This window comes from Leptonychotes weddellii, chromosome 4 (assembly GCF_054177405.1).
Source record: "Leptonychotes weddellii isolate Sample4059 chromosome 4, ASM5417740v2, whole genome shotgun sequence".
NCBI classification, from domain to species: domain Eukaryota; kingdom Metazoa; phylum Chordata; class Mammalia; order Carnivora; family Phocidae; genus Leptonychotes; species Leptonychotes weddellii.
The window spans coordinates 129,794,936-129,809,985 of record NC_138372.1 but is presented as its reverse complement, the minus strand read 5'-3'; positions in this window follow the sequence as shown (position 1 = coordinate 129,809,985).

Genomic DNA, 15,050 nt, shown 5'->3' with positions numbered 1-15,050 from the left:
CATAGTGGGCTGGCCTCTACTGTGGACAGTATGGTGGCCAGAGATACCCAACGAGAGGCTGAAACTTGAATTAGAAAGTTGAAAGAAGAGCTGAGATAAGAGAAGGATATGCAGATGTCCACTGCTCTTTGCTAGCTTCAGGGCTGGAAGACAGTTGGGAGGGTGGCAAAATAAGTTGGAGACCTTACTGTGTCATTTTGCAAAGCTAGGAGGGTACAAACTACCTTGAATTAAGGTCTCAGTACTTGTGACAAGACCTGAATGGGATGCTAAAAGATGGAATTCCTGGAAAAGTGAGGACAGCATAGAAGGGGATGTTGTAATGGACAGTGAAATGGACAAAATGCCCCATGCCATCCAACCACTAATACAAAGAAAAGCAAAAGCACAGTAACAACAACCCGAGCCAGTGAGACAGCTCCAATTCAGGAAACACTCATGATGAGAGAATATATACCCCTGAAAAGCTTATTGATATAACTGCTAAGTTCCAGGAAATGGCCAGGGAAATGATTAGGGCATGGTTGGTATGCTATGGGATATGCGGGGACAATGGCATTTCTCTAACTGGGCAGGAAGCAGAGAAGATGGGCAACATTATCACATACGCTGCCCTCTGGCAGTAAGTGCATGGCATTCAGGGGACTCAAGGTACTCACTCCCTCATAGATTGGATTTTTCTAGCCTGCAGGGAGTCTTGTCCCAATGAGGGGAATCTCCCTGGGCACATGGGACCCTCAAATCTATGGAGGAAGTACAATAAATTCATAGAAAGTTAAGAATGAGAAAGGCCATCTATAACCCTAACTTTGAAGGTGCTGATCCAGCCACATTTACTTCAGGAATGAAAGCCAAGACATTCCAGTCCTCCCCTAGCCCCTAGTATGGGATGCTGATCCATGCTGAGCCCATGGAACAAGACATTTATGATAGTGGACAACCCATTGCTGATCTGGGAGAAACTGACAAATTTTAGGAATAGGTACGGGGTGTGGGAAAGACCCAAGACAAATAGGGAACTTGAAAAACCAGAAGGCTATCCCAATCCCAGACCCTTTAAAGGGTCTGATCAACTCTTAAAAATTTTTAATGCCTCAGTCTATATTTTAACAGTTCACACACATGTGTATGCATGTACATTTATGGGTATATGTATATATGTAAATTATATATGGATATATATTTGCATATATAAACATACATAGTTCATATTTATGTACAGATTAAATAGGTAGATAAATCCTGTTCATTCTAATTTTCATCACATGTCAATCCTCTCTCACTGTATCCTAAATTTTATATTATTAGGACACTCTTAATAACAAAATTCCTAACCAGGCTATGATTTCTGGTCACTTAATCTTTGCCTACATAAAACATTACTAATAATCATATAAGGTTCACAGATTGGATATAAAGTAATATTGAAAAATCTAGTCTTCTATTAACAAACAAAACTCCTCAGCGAATAAAAAGAAACCTATTTCAGTTGTTTTGCAAGGGCTCTCATTTCACAATTTCTGACAACTGCAAAAGGAAATAATTCTTCTCTATTTACACTTCACACCCACTAAGCTAATGAAAATGCCAAATTTGTCGTGTTACTGGAGCCCCCAAAGTGGCTAGCTGAAAATAAGTGTAGGTGATGACATGGTAAATTAATCTCTTGGGAGTAATTCCACAGCTGAGTAACAAATTCGCACTAGTACATTCTAATTACACTAACTAGTTTCCCTATCATCCCCCATGGCAGTACTGACCTAGTTCAAGTTCACAGGGGTCAAGTGATGAACTAGTTAACCTTTTCAGGCTCTGTACTTTAGTTACTGCTTTTTTCCATGTAACATTTTATTGAAATGCCAGTCATATATTTGTTTTTGAATCACATGTAATTGACCTATTTCCATAATAGAAGCATTTAGAATTACACAATCCGGAATTTCCAGTATTTGTTTCAGGGCTGTTACTCCTTAGTAAAGATCCCTCTAGCTCCAATGTGTTACTAAAATGACTATTTTTCTCAAGGGATAATTATGACCTCTTGGAGGTCTAACTAACAAATACATTAATGGAATTATGTTATGTACATGTAAGCAAAACCTTTTATTTCATTAGTTGAAATCCAAATGTTCTGAACTCAAAATACTTTTGTTTTAAATTACCAAACGCATTTATTTTACATAAAGGCCAATGCCTTCTTTTGTCCTGAGGACTATCTAGTATATACAAAATTTATTTGGGCTAAATACTGGGAATATTTTTATAACTAGTCACAGTGATCTCAGTAAGCTGAACATAATGTAAACATGCTGATAACATAGGCAGTCTCAAGTCCATAAACACTACTCAAATATATTCATTCTATGTTTATGATGAATGTTCTTCTCTCCCCATTTCCCTCTTATCCCCCATTCTCTCCATGTTACTCTTACAGGGACTATGTAGATAAGATATGGAAAGATCATGGGATGGATGTTCAAGTTGTGGTGCTCCAATGTCAAAATCCCCTTCAGTGGGGAAAACTTTCCAAGCCACTAGTTTCAGAATATCATAGAATTTTAGAGTTGGAGAGGACCTTAAATGCCAGTTAGTCCAACCCCCCTTTTGTTTCCTGAATTTCATCTTCAATGACCCATGACACAGAATATCTACCTACCCAGATTCCATTTCTGGAGAGTTTTGACTTTTAATCTTTTTCTCACCTTAAAATTCCTAAATTGTCTATCCATTTGGCCTTCTAAAGCAACTTTTTAATAAAAGGCAGGATGGCAGGCAGATAGTGTAGGACATATTAAGGGCTGAAGAATCCAACAATCCAGAAATGCCAATCAGAGCAGGAAAAAAAAAAGAGAAGACAACTCTCTCTAGCCAAAGGATCAAAAAGGGGCTGCCTAGAAAAACAGTAAACTTTTAGACAATAATCACCATACTGCATGCAACCAAACATCACAGAGAAAAGAGAAACCTATGGCCACACTCCACCCCTGCCAGGAAAGGCTAGGTGAGAAATATTGACTTCCACCCTCTCCTGGCTATAACAAGGTACCCCCTGACTGGGGTGGTGCTCAAGAATGTGGAGTGGAGAGGTAGAACTTTCATTCCTGCATGGCAGTGAGCAGCACTCCCCACAGTGTCAGTGCAGGCCACCTGGGCAGCAATAACAACCTCTCCTCCCCTCACAGCCAGTGGTGTCAGTGCAGATTTGGAAAGGAGCTTCAATTCCCACTGATCTCCAGCAATAACAAGGAACTCTAACTGTACTTAGGCTGTCAAGAGAGGCTGAGTGGAGAACCTCAACTTCCACCCCCATATGCCAATAATGAGACTACATCCCACTTTGCCCACAGGCACAGTGACAGAAGAGGCCTGTGACACCATCAGGTTTAAATAAAATTTATAGTCTCATTATAAAATACCCAAGATGTCCAGATACAGTGGAAAATCCCTTCTCATACCGAGAACCAAGAAAATATCAAAATGAATGAGAAAAGACAGCCAACAGACACACACAGAGATGACCCAGATGATAGAATAATCTGACAAGGATTTTAAAGCAGCCACATAAAAAATGTTTAAATTAGCAATAACATACCACCTAGGTGGAAAAATAGAAAGTTTTGGTAAAGATACAGGAGGTATAAAATAGAATTAAAAGAAATTTTAAAATTAATCCAAAAAAATTTTTTTAACTCAGCGATAGGCAAAATAGCAGAATGGGAGACCAGAGGAAAGAATTCATGAATTTGGAGATAGAATAAAAATTACCTAAATTGAGTAATGGGTAGAAAATAGACTGAAAAAAAGTCAAACAGAGCTTTGAGGTCCTGTGAGACTGTAACCAAAGAGACTATAACAAAACATATTTATGCCGTTGGAGTCCTTGAAAGAGAAGAGAAAGGGGACAGGCCTGGGAAAGTAATTAAAAAAAGATGATAATGGCCTAAAATCCCCAAATTTAGTAAAAGATATAAAACCTACATATTAAAGAGGCAAAACAAACAAGATAAACCCAAAGTAATCCATGCCAAGACATAGTATATTCAAATTTCTGACAACTACAGAGCAAGAAAAAAATTGAAAACAGAGACACCTTACCTACAGTGGAAAAACTATTGGAATGAGAGCTCATTTCTCATCAAAAACCATGGAAACCAGAAGAAGTAGAAAAACCTCTTTCAAGCACTAAAAGATCAATCCCAAATTCTATGTCCAGTGAAAGTATTTGTAAAAACTGAAGGAGAAAGGACATTCCCAGATAAAGGAAAACTAAGAATTTGTCACCTGCAGACCTACTCTAAAGGAATAGTTAAATGAAGTTTTTGAAACAGAAAGAAAACGATGTAGGAAACCTGGAACAACAGGAAGGAAGATAGAACAATGGCAAACATAAAATTATGAGTACGTTTAAGGAACTTCTCTCCACTTGAGCTTTCTAAATTGTGTTTAACAGTTAAAGCAGGACATTTAACATTGTTTTAAGAATTACTAATTGAACTGAACATGTATATTTATTGGAAAAATCCAGCTTTAAAAAAAAATCAAACTTAGGAAAGAGCTTAACCTGAAAACCTAAAATGTTGAAGAGAGAACTCTGACACCAATAAAGGATGATATTGTAGTTCAGTTGAATCATATATATTTAGAAAAGGAGTAAAGAACTAAAATTTAGTGACTGACACTGTCAAGAAAATGTAGGGTTTGGAGGATGCTGAAGATGGCTAATGTCTGAGCTGAGAAGGGCTGAAAAAGACATACAGGTTAGTAACCTGAGATTCAGTTTCCTGAAAACTGAGAGAATTATGCCCCAAAATTTTAAAGATCCCTAAAAATTCTATGATTCTTAGTTTTGTCGCCCCACAGAATTCAAAATGTCACATAGTAAAATGAGATGATTTTGTGAGAATATAGGTGTATATTTGTGTTGGGAAGATAGGGTTCAGTTACAACCTACAAAAGGAAAGTTTATTAAAACTACTGATGGATTACAATAACCAGTGCATCTGCCTCCCTCCCTCTCTAAAGGTGCCATCCTAGTATCAGATCACCAATCAAGATCTAGTATCTAGCAGCTGTGTGTTGGATGGAGTTGGCTCTAACTGGCTATCAAGAGCCAACACTTAAAGACTGAGGAATTTTGCAAGGCAATGGTTAAACCAATGGTAGCATGAAACTGGCTACAGTGGGAGTGCCTACACTACAGAAATGGACAAACAATATAAAACAGAGCACTTTATTCACAGAGCAGTTTACCAGCACACCACAAAACAGGAATTCTCCTTCCATAGACTATAGATTTATTCATATTCTGGCTCCTGCTTACTTTTCTGGCTTCATTTTTTACCATCAACATCTCTCCATTCCCCCACATTAAACCCTTTAGCAATACTTAAAATGTGCAGGGCCACAAGCACTCTATGCTCCCTCTTGCCTCTATGACTCCTGCCTAGAACACCCTCTGCCATCACCAACACCACCATCCCCCTGCATCCACCACCATCATTAGGCCTCTTGTATTTACCCTCAATCCTACTTTTACCTAGAAATTTATTTCATGTGCTTATACACCATCTCCTCCGGGAAACTTTCTCTGCCCCAGCTGACTGAATTGGGTACCCTCTGTACTCTCCCATAGTACCTAACATTATCTTTTCATAACACACATTACATTGTGTTGAAATTCCTTGTTTACTTTTCTGTGTCTCTAACTAAAGAATAAACCCCTTGAAAATAGAGATCTTCTGATTCAGCATTGCATCCCCAGCTTCTACACAGTGGAGGGCACATAATGATTGTTGGAAAAAACCTTTATTAACAAATTCCAGACCAGTATTTGCTTTTCAGTTTCATTATCTTCCACAGAAAAACATTTCTAATTATATGAATGGGATAGATTAGAGAATAGGATTTGCTTCATGGCAAATCATTTCAAATTCAACTTCATTAGTACAAATATATTTCATAAAGATAAAAATGGCTCTTTACATATGCTTGCATATATATGTGTATATATATAAATATATATATACATACACACATACTTAGTACCTATTTATAGATAAAGCTCTGTCTACTCATCTTCAAATAATTTTTAAAAATGCTCATCATCATTAACATTATGATTATTGGTGATTTAGTTAATCTGCATTTTCATGGCACCAAACGCCATAGTGCTGGGTACAGTATCTCTAAGCACATTCTAATTTCTTTCCATCTATCTATCAAGATATTTGTTTACTGTTCATCACTGCTCTCCCTGGGCACATACATGATGTTTTTTGGGGGAAAAATTTTTAACAGCATTTTATTCAAGGAGATTAAGCCCATAATGTAAAATCTCTCAGTCTGAATTAGCCCTTACTATACCAAAGCTCTATTAGTCCAAGAAACAAAATAGAATTCAATTTTCAAATTTCCCCTACTGCTAGAGAACATTCTTAGTGATCTGTTTCCAGTAGATATACTAGCAAAGGTGCTAGAATAAAATTTGTTTTGTGTAAGGTGGATTCTTTTTGTTTGCTTTTGTTTTGTTTCATTACAAAACAATTTTTGTAATTTTTGTAGGGGCCTTAAAATACTCCTTTTTTCATCCTCCATGAAAGCATTTTTCCACAGGAGATTTCTTCATTTTTGTGTCCTAGCTAGTTGGAAGGGGACATCCTCAAAGTCGCTGAGACTGAACTCAGTTTTAATAATCACAAAGTACCTCAAAAACATAAAGAGCTCTTATCATGATCAGTTGCCCTCACCTTCGTGGTTTACTTCATGCTGGCATTGTCTGAAATGCAGAAATCAAAAGATCATTCAAAACAGCACCTCTAGCTAATGAATTGTGAACCATGAATGGAAATTAACAATAACCATCTAATAATCATGCACCAATAAAATTGCCATGGAATTTTGCTATCATAAAGGACATGAGAATGGTTTCCCCAGTCAATTATAATGGATCAGGATTAATGCATCTTAAGCTAAGAATCTTGAATCTAATTAAGCACTTTAATATATTAACCTTAATAGATGCTTATTATAACTGAATTACTGACTACTTGATCTGGTCAACACCCTACCAGGCTCTTTACCTGTGGTTCCTTTTTTATCTCACAATACTATGAGAGAGATATCACCATTTTTACATATTTTAGAACTACTCTTAACCAAGGTCACAAAAGTAACCAGTAGCAAAATCAGGATTTTAAGCTAGTATTCCTAACTGCAAAGCCTGTGCTTTTCCTATTATCCTACAATTCCTAATAAGGAATATGTTATCACTTAATGAATAATGGAATAACAGTCAAAAGTTGGGTTTTTTAATCTTATTTCCATACACTGGAAAAAAAATTTTCAGACTGGATAAAAAAGCAAAACCCAACAATATGCTGTCCAAAAGAACAATACTTTAGATTCAAAAACTACAGATAGGTTGAAAAAGGATAGAAAACATGTATAATGTGCAAAAGTACCTTAACATCAAATTGACTTTAAAATAAAAAATATTACAAGAGACAAAGAGGGAATTTTTATAAAGATAAAATCATCAGTATATCAGGAATATATAACAATCATAAAGGAATACACATAAGAACAGATTGTCCAAATACATGAAGCAAAAACTGACAAAGTTAAAAGGAAAAAGAGATAATTGAACATGGATAGTTGAATATGTCAATGACCCACTCTCAATAGTTGAAAGAACATCTACACAGAAATTCAACAAATATATAGAAGATATAAACAACAATATCTACCACTTGACCAAACTTACAATGTTAAAGCAGAGCATCCAATGACTGTGGAATACATGTTTGTTTGTTTGTTTGTTTGTTTTTCAAATGCATATGGAACATTATTTAGGATAGACTATCTGAGACTATCTGATGGGCCATAAAACAAGTCTCAATAATTGTCAAAAGACTGAATTTATAAAACATATATTCTATGCCCATAACAATTACATTAGATATCAAAAACAGAAATAAAATAAAACTGGAAATATTTGTAAATTAAATAGTGCACTACTAAGTAATGCATGGGATAAAAAAAATTGCAAATGAAATTTTAAAATATTTTGAACAAAATGAAAACAAAAGTACAACATATCAAAACTTTTGGGATAAAGAAGATGTGGTCCATATATAAAATGGAATAATTCTCAGCCATCAGAAAGAATGAATACCCAACTTTTACATCAACATGGATGGGACTGGAGGAGATTATGCTAAATGAAAAAAGTCAAGCAGACAAAGTCAATTATCATATGGTTTCACTTATTTGTAGAACATAAGGAATAGCATGGAGGACATTAGGAGAAGGAAGGGATAAATGAAGGGGGGGAATATGAGGGGGAGATGAACCATCAGAGACTATGGACTCTGAGAAACAAACTGAGGGGGAGGGAGCTGGGGGGATGGGTTGGCCCAGTGTTGGGTATTAGGAGGGCACGTATTGCATGGAGCACTGGGTGTTATACAAAAACAATGAATCATTGAACACTACATCAAACACTAATGATGTACTGTATGGTGACTAACATTACATAATAAAATAAAATAAAATTTTTTTAAAAAGTGAAATTCAAAACTTTTGGGATGCAGGTAAAGCAGTGTTTAGAGGGATATTTATAGCTTTATTTTATTTTTATTTATTTGGCAGAGAGAGAGAGAGAATACAAGCAGAGGGAGCTGCAGCCAGAGGGAGAGAGAGAAGCAGGCTCCCCGCTGAGCAGGGAGTCCAATGTGGGGCTCGATCCCAGGACCCTGAGATCAGACCCGAGCCGAAGGCAGATGTTTAACCAACTGAGCCACCCACGCACTCTCTTTATAGCTTTAAATACCAATATCTAATTAGAAAAAAATCTCAAATTAAACTTCTACCAAAACTACCAGAAAAAGCAAATTAAACTCAAAGCAAGCAGAAAGAAAATAATAAAGATTAAATTAGAAACAAATAATAAAGATTAATTTAGATTAAACTAAAAAATGAAAACCAATAGAGAAATATCAATGAATTCCAAAGTTGGTCCTTTGAAAGTATCAAGTAAATTGGCAAACCTTTACCTAATCTGGAAAATAAGGGGACATTCCTAGCATTCCTACCTAAATTAAAAGCATTATAATAGGATATTATGAATTTTATGCCAAAAAATTAAACAACATTGATGAAATAGGAAAATTCCTAAAAAGATACAAATTATAAAAAAAATTATCAAGGAAAAGCAGAAAATCTGAATAGGCCTATAATAAGTAATGAAGTTGAATTAGTAATGAAAAAGTATTCTCAAAAGAAAATCTCAGTCTTAGAGGGGGCTCTATAGATGAATTCTAGAAAATATTTAAATAAGAAATAATACCAATCCTTTAAAGATTCTTCCATAACAGAGGAGGAAACACTTCCCAACTCATCTTATAGGGCTAGTAGGACTCTGATACCTAAGGCAAATAAAGACATCATAAAAAAAATATTGTTCATGAATATAGATGCAAAAATATTCACAAAAATATAAAATGTTAAGGTTTTAAAAATTAACAAAATATTAGCAAACTGAATTAAACAATATATTAAACGATTATACAATATGACCAAGTTGGTTTGATCCTAAGAATATAAGGTTGGTGAGGCGCCTGGATGGCTCAGTCAGTTAAGCGTCTGCCTTTGGCTCAGGTCATGATCCCAGTACAACATATCAAAACTTTTGGGATAAAGAAGATGTGGTCTTCCCTACTCAGCTAGGAGTCTGCTTCTCCTGTGTGTTCTCTCTCCCTCTCTTTCTCTCTCTCATGCGTGTGCTCTCTAATAAATAAAATCTTAAAAAAAAAAAAGAATGTAAGTTTGGTTTAACATCCCCAAAAAATCAATTAACGTAAATACCATATTAATGAACAAAGAACTAAGAACCACATGTGTGGTTTGCATGTGTGGTTTGTGTGTCTATGAGGGTCATCTCAACGGACAAAAAAGTATTTGCCAAAATCCAAAACCAACTCATGATTTTTTTATTGCAGTATAGTTGACACACAATGTTACATTAGTTTCAGGTGTACAACATGGTGATTTGATAACTCTTTATACATCATGCTATGCTCACAACAAATGTAGCTACCATCTGTCACTTCACAATATTAGTACAGTACCACTCACCATATTCCCTATGCTGTACCTTTCATCCCCATGACTTGTTCATTCTATAACAGGAAGCCTGCACCTCCCACTCGCCTCTGATAACCATCAGTTTGTTCTCCATATTTATGCGTCTGTTCCTGCTTTTTTTGTTTTTCATTTGCTTTGTTTAGATTCCACGTATAAGTGAAATGAAATGGTATTTGTCTTCTTCTGTCTTATTTCACTTAGCATAATTCCCTCTAGGTCCATCCATGTTGTTGCATGGCAAGATATATTTTTTATGACTTTATAATATTCCAACACACACACACACACACACACCACATATTCTTTGTCTAATACCAATTCGTGATTATAAAAACTCATCGTATCAGGAATAAAAATGAGCTTACTTTAACTGTTAAAGATATCTGTGAAAAAAATCTATAGCTAATGTCATACTTAATGGAGGAATACTGAACACTTTTCCCCTAAGGAACAAGGCAAAAATGTCTGCTGTCACCAGATCTATTCAAATTGTGCTGGAGATTCTAAGGCATGCAATGAGAGGCGGAGGCATATAAATAAGGGGGAGTGGGAGAAGGAGAGGAAAGGGGAGAGGGAGAAAGGAGATAGAGGAGAAGGAGAAGAAAGGGGAGGGGGCAAAGGAGCAGGAAATGGAGGAGGAGTGAAGCACATACGCAAATACCTTAGAGAAAAAGAGTCCCGAAGAACCAAAAAAAGATTGAGTACAGATGCGGCACAAAATATAATAGAACAAGTGTACTGGAAAGACATTTATTCTAGAAAAAAGTCAGATATCAGACATTGTTAATGACTTTGAAATTCTTGAACAGTACATACTCATTTCATTGATTAACTAGTTATCCATTTTCAATTTCCTGGTACATTTTTTAAAGGCTAACTTTTTAATTCATTGCATGTATTGAGAACTTTCCACCTTGCATACTTTTAATGTTACAAAGGTCCATTGGGGGAAAAAAGTACAATTATAAATTCAAAGATATTAACATATAATAGCTTTCTTCTAGTCAGGTATTAATTAAGATTAAAATCAAGATGTGATAAATTTCCTCCCTGTTAGTAGCCAAATATAGTTCCTGAATATAGTTCCTTTTATCTGGGCCTTTAAAACCACTTTATAAATAACTGCATAATCCAGTTGAAAGGCCAGGCAGAGAAGATAGAGAACAGTATGCTACTCAGTTACTTTACAGACAGAAGTATTATGTCTTGTGAGAGACCAATAAAGAGCAGCCCAGCAAGATCTTCACCTGTGGGGAGCTGCTGATGGGCAGCACTCCAGGAAAATACTGAAGCAGGGAAAAGATTTCCCCCTCAAAAAGAGAATAACATGAGCAAAGATATACTCCAAATATGTAGATTTTTGTGGCTGGAGAGTTTGGACATTATGGGAATGGTGTTGGAAATAAGACTGAAAGTATATTGTATAGGTGTTTGGATTCTAGGCTGAGGGATTTAAATTCTATACTTCATGTAAATAGGTACCCACTAAAATTGTGTCAAGCAAATTCAATTTCGTCAAGTTTAAAATACCATTGATTGAAGATATCTGATTATCATGTCTCAACTTGACAATTGTGGAATGCTAGCAGAGATACTAAAATGTGAAACAATATGAAGTTCAGAATTGATGTAAGTTATCAATTGCAGAAGCCTGATGACTTTAGATATCGGGGGGGGGGAACTTAGTAAAATCTGTCTTCTGTGTTTTATATCCCTTTATCTTCATAAATCAAAGGATTCTGTGTCCAAAAAAGTAAAAAGACTGTTAATGAAAATGAAAATATTTGAACGGTATTTACTAGTGTTTGTAGCTCAAAAGGTTAAATAATGGGGTTAATGAGGTCATGGACTTCAGAATTATCCTAAGTAGGCCAGTTAATCACTAAGAAAAATCACTTTTGCTCAAGGCCATAGCCTATACTCCTCACTCGGTATCTATTTTGCAAATGCACACTACACATCACAAAAACAACAGGCCAAGCAGAAGCACAAAATTATAGAATGGAAGAGTTGGGAAAGATGACAGAAGTTATAAAGTAAAATCTCCCCAGTGCATGTATCCCCTCAACAACCCTCCTCACAGCCTGCTATTCAGCCTCGACCTCCATATTCTTTCCTGCTAAACTGTAACACTCATGAAGACAGATACTCTGTCTTCTTCACCACTGTAGCCTCTTGAATCATATACTGAGGTCAATAAATATTTCTGAACAAGTGAGTGAGTGTTCTTGTGGGGGAATTGTACCACCCATGTAGTAGTGCCCATCTTTGGGGGAGAACTCAAATCAAAAGAGAAGTCTGTTGAAACTACACTAAAAGCCACCTCTGGTGCCTTCTGGTAAAGTCTGTCCCCTCTTCCTTATGTAAGCCTTGCAAATACTTACAGGCAACTTCTCCTCCAAGCCAAACTTTGCTATTTCATTCCACAGTTTGCCACATACCGTTGTTTGCAAAACTTCCTACTGTCCCCTATATGAGCTATATTCGGTCACTTCTTTTTCTAAAACTATGACACCCAGAATGAAATAGAGTTCTTTCGCATTGTTGTCTAGCTAACCCAAAGTACAGAATTCTCCATGACTAAATATATGCAAAATCCTCCAATCCTTGGGAAAAGCACATCAAATAGCAAGATGATGCTGATGAGATATCCTTCAGAGAATTTAAGTGGGTAAAACCGTGAACTCCCCCCAAGAAAGTTTAATTCATTTATTAAAGGCACTTCTATGAGGGGCTGGAATGCAAAGAGAAAGTGATACACTATATTCCCCTTGCAATTGGATCCACACTAAAAGATTTCTGGGAGTTTTCTTTTCTGAATGGAAGCTAAGTGCATTCATTAAACCTGGGAAGTTCTGAGTATTCCAATCTGCATAGTGAATTGGAACTGCAGTAGCCTGAATATGAATGGAGATGAGGTAATTCAGTAACATGAAATGGGAAATGCAGTTTAATTACCCTGGAGAATTTTTTTTGCAAATAAATTACTTCTACTTTTATGACAATACCAGGTCATGAACCCATTCACCTTAGTGTTGGGTAATGAGGACTATAAAGCAAGTCATAAAAATGCTCTGTTAGCAATGATTTTAGAAACTCCAATCTTAAAGAAAAATCTTTACTATTAAAATCATTTGTAGTTCAAAAATCCTAGAAATGAAAGGATTCCCATGCATTTTAGAAGATCCTTCTTACCTTAATTAAGGAACCAAAGAATTTGGGAACAGTAATAAAAAGTATTTATCAAGTTGCTTCAAATCTATATAGAATATACACTTCTTTACTGGCACCATAGAGTAGAATTTATTCTAGAAATGGCTGAAGATAGTCTGAAAAGAGATATTCTTCTGAAGTGAGAGTGGGATAATAGACCAATAATAGTCCTGAGGAAAAATATTGTCTATGGAATTATATTTCTGCTATTAAAAAAATTATGTATATGTAGTGAGCATGCACATGTACGAGAGAGGAATTTTTATCCCTTAGAAAAACAGAAGGCAAATTTTAAGAATAGTGAATGCAAATTAAGAGAAATAATAACCTATTTTTACCCATTAGATTAACACAAAGTTTAAAAGGCAATAACACTCATAACTAATGTGTGTAAGTCATCCTCAGACTCCATTTGAATATGAGTTGCTACAAATTGGGGAAAATAATCTGTAAATGTGTGTTAAAATTTTAAATATGCATACTTCTTTAATAATGTTACTTTTGGGGACTCTGTCCTGTTCTAATTACAAACACATGTATCTAAGATAAATTGACAAAGGTGTTTGTTGCAGCAGTATTTGTCACATTAAAAAAAATAACAAAGAATCTGAATGTCTATTATTATGGTTAATAAATATTTCACTGTTAGGAAAGTATGAGTTAAATGCTGGTGTTAATATTAGAGGGATGTCCTTGAATTAGTAGTAAAATTTAGAGTAATATACAGAATATAGCCTCTTTTCTGTGAACCAAATAACAACAATAAACCCATACGTGTATATTTGCATGTTTGTATAAGCATAGGACATTTAATACTGATTACTTTGGGGTAGTGAGAGTATTAAGAGGTGATTTAAAAGGGGGCTTTAGATCTCCATAATCTACATTAGTTTCCTTAAATGCTACTCCACATGAACATAAAAAGTAAAAAGTGTGCTTGCTATTTGTACACAGCTACAAGAAAGAAACCCATTCCTTTCTCACACTCCCACCATGAAATCACCACACCTAAACATTGCCACATGGAAATTCTAAAGTCATCATAGCTTCAGAGAAATGGAATGGAAAAGAGATGGCTTTCTCACGTACATCTTTTTTTTTAAGCCATGTAATATTTTAAAATGAAACTCGTAAAAAAAAAAAGTTGTGGTGGAAATATTTAAGAATTTATACTGAGTTTGTGCATGTGTGTGCCCATGCACCCATCAGGGGGAGTTAAGAAGTGGGTTTCAGGAAGGAAATTAATCGTAATTAACAAAAAGCATATAAATGTTAGTTTTCTTTTCATTGGCTTGTTTAATTCATGTGTTTTTTTTTTCTAGCTTTCTGTCTCAGAACTGTACCCAAAGTCAAGACATTGCTAGCATTAGGACCATAAAGGGTCAGAGTGCTTCTTCAAGGCATTCCATAGTCAATACTTTTTCACCCTCTTTTCAAAGCTTATCCTCCAGTATTTGCTTCCAAGTTCACATACCATATTTTTCATACAACGATCCTGATGCTAATATGGTGGCAAACAGGAAATTTCTTAGAATTAGTTTTCCAGGAGTTATGAAGAACTTGCATCAGCTAATTGGTCTTTCACTCCTATGATCATTTCACCTTATAACCCGAAGTGCCCTCCATGGAACAAAGTTTTCTCTGTGCTTGTTATCTAAGTAAAGCTAGACAACTTAAGCTTCAACTCTCACAGG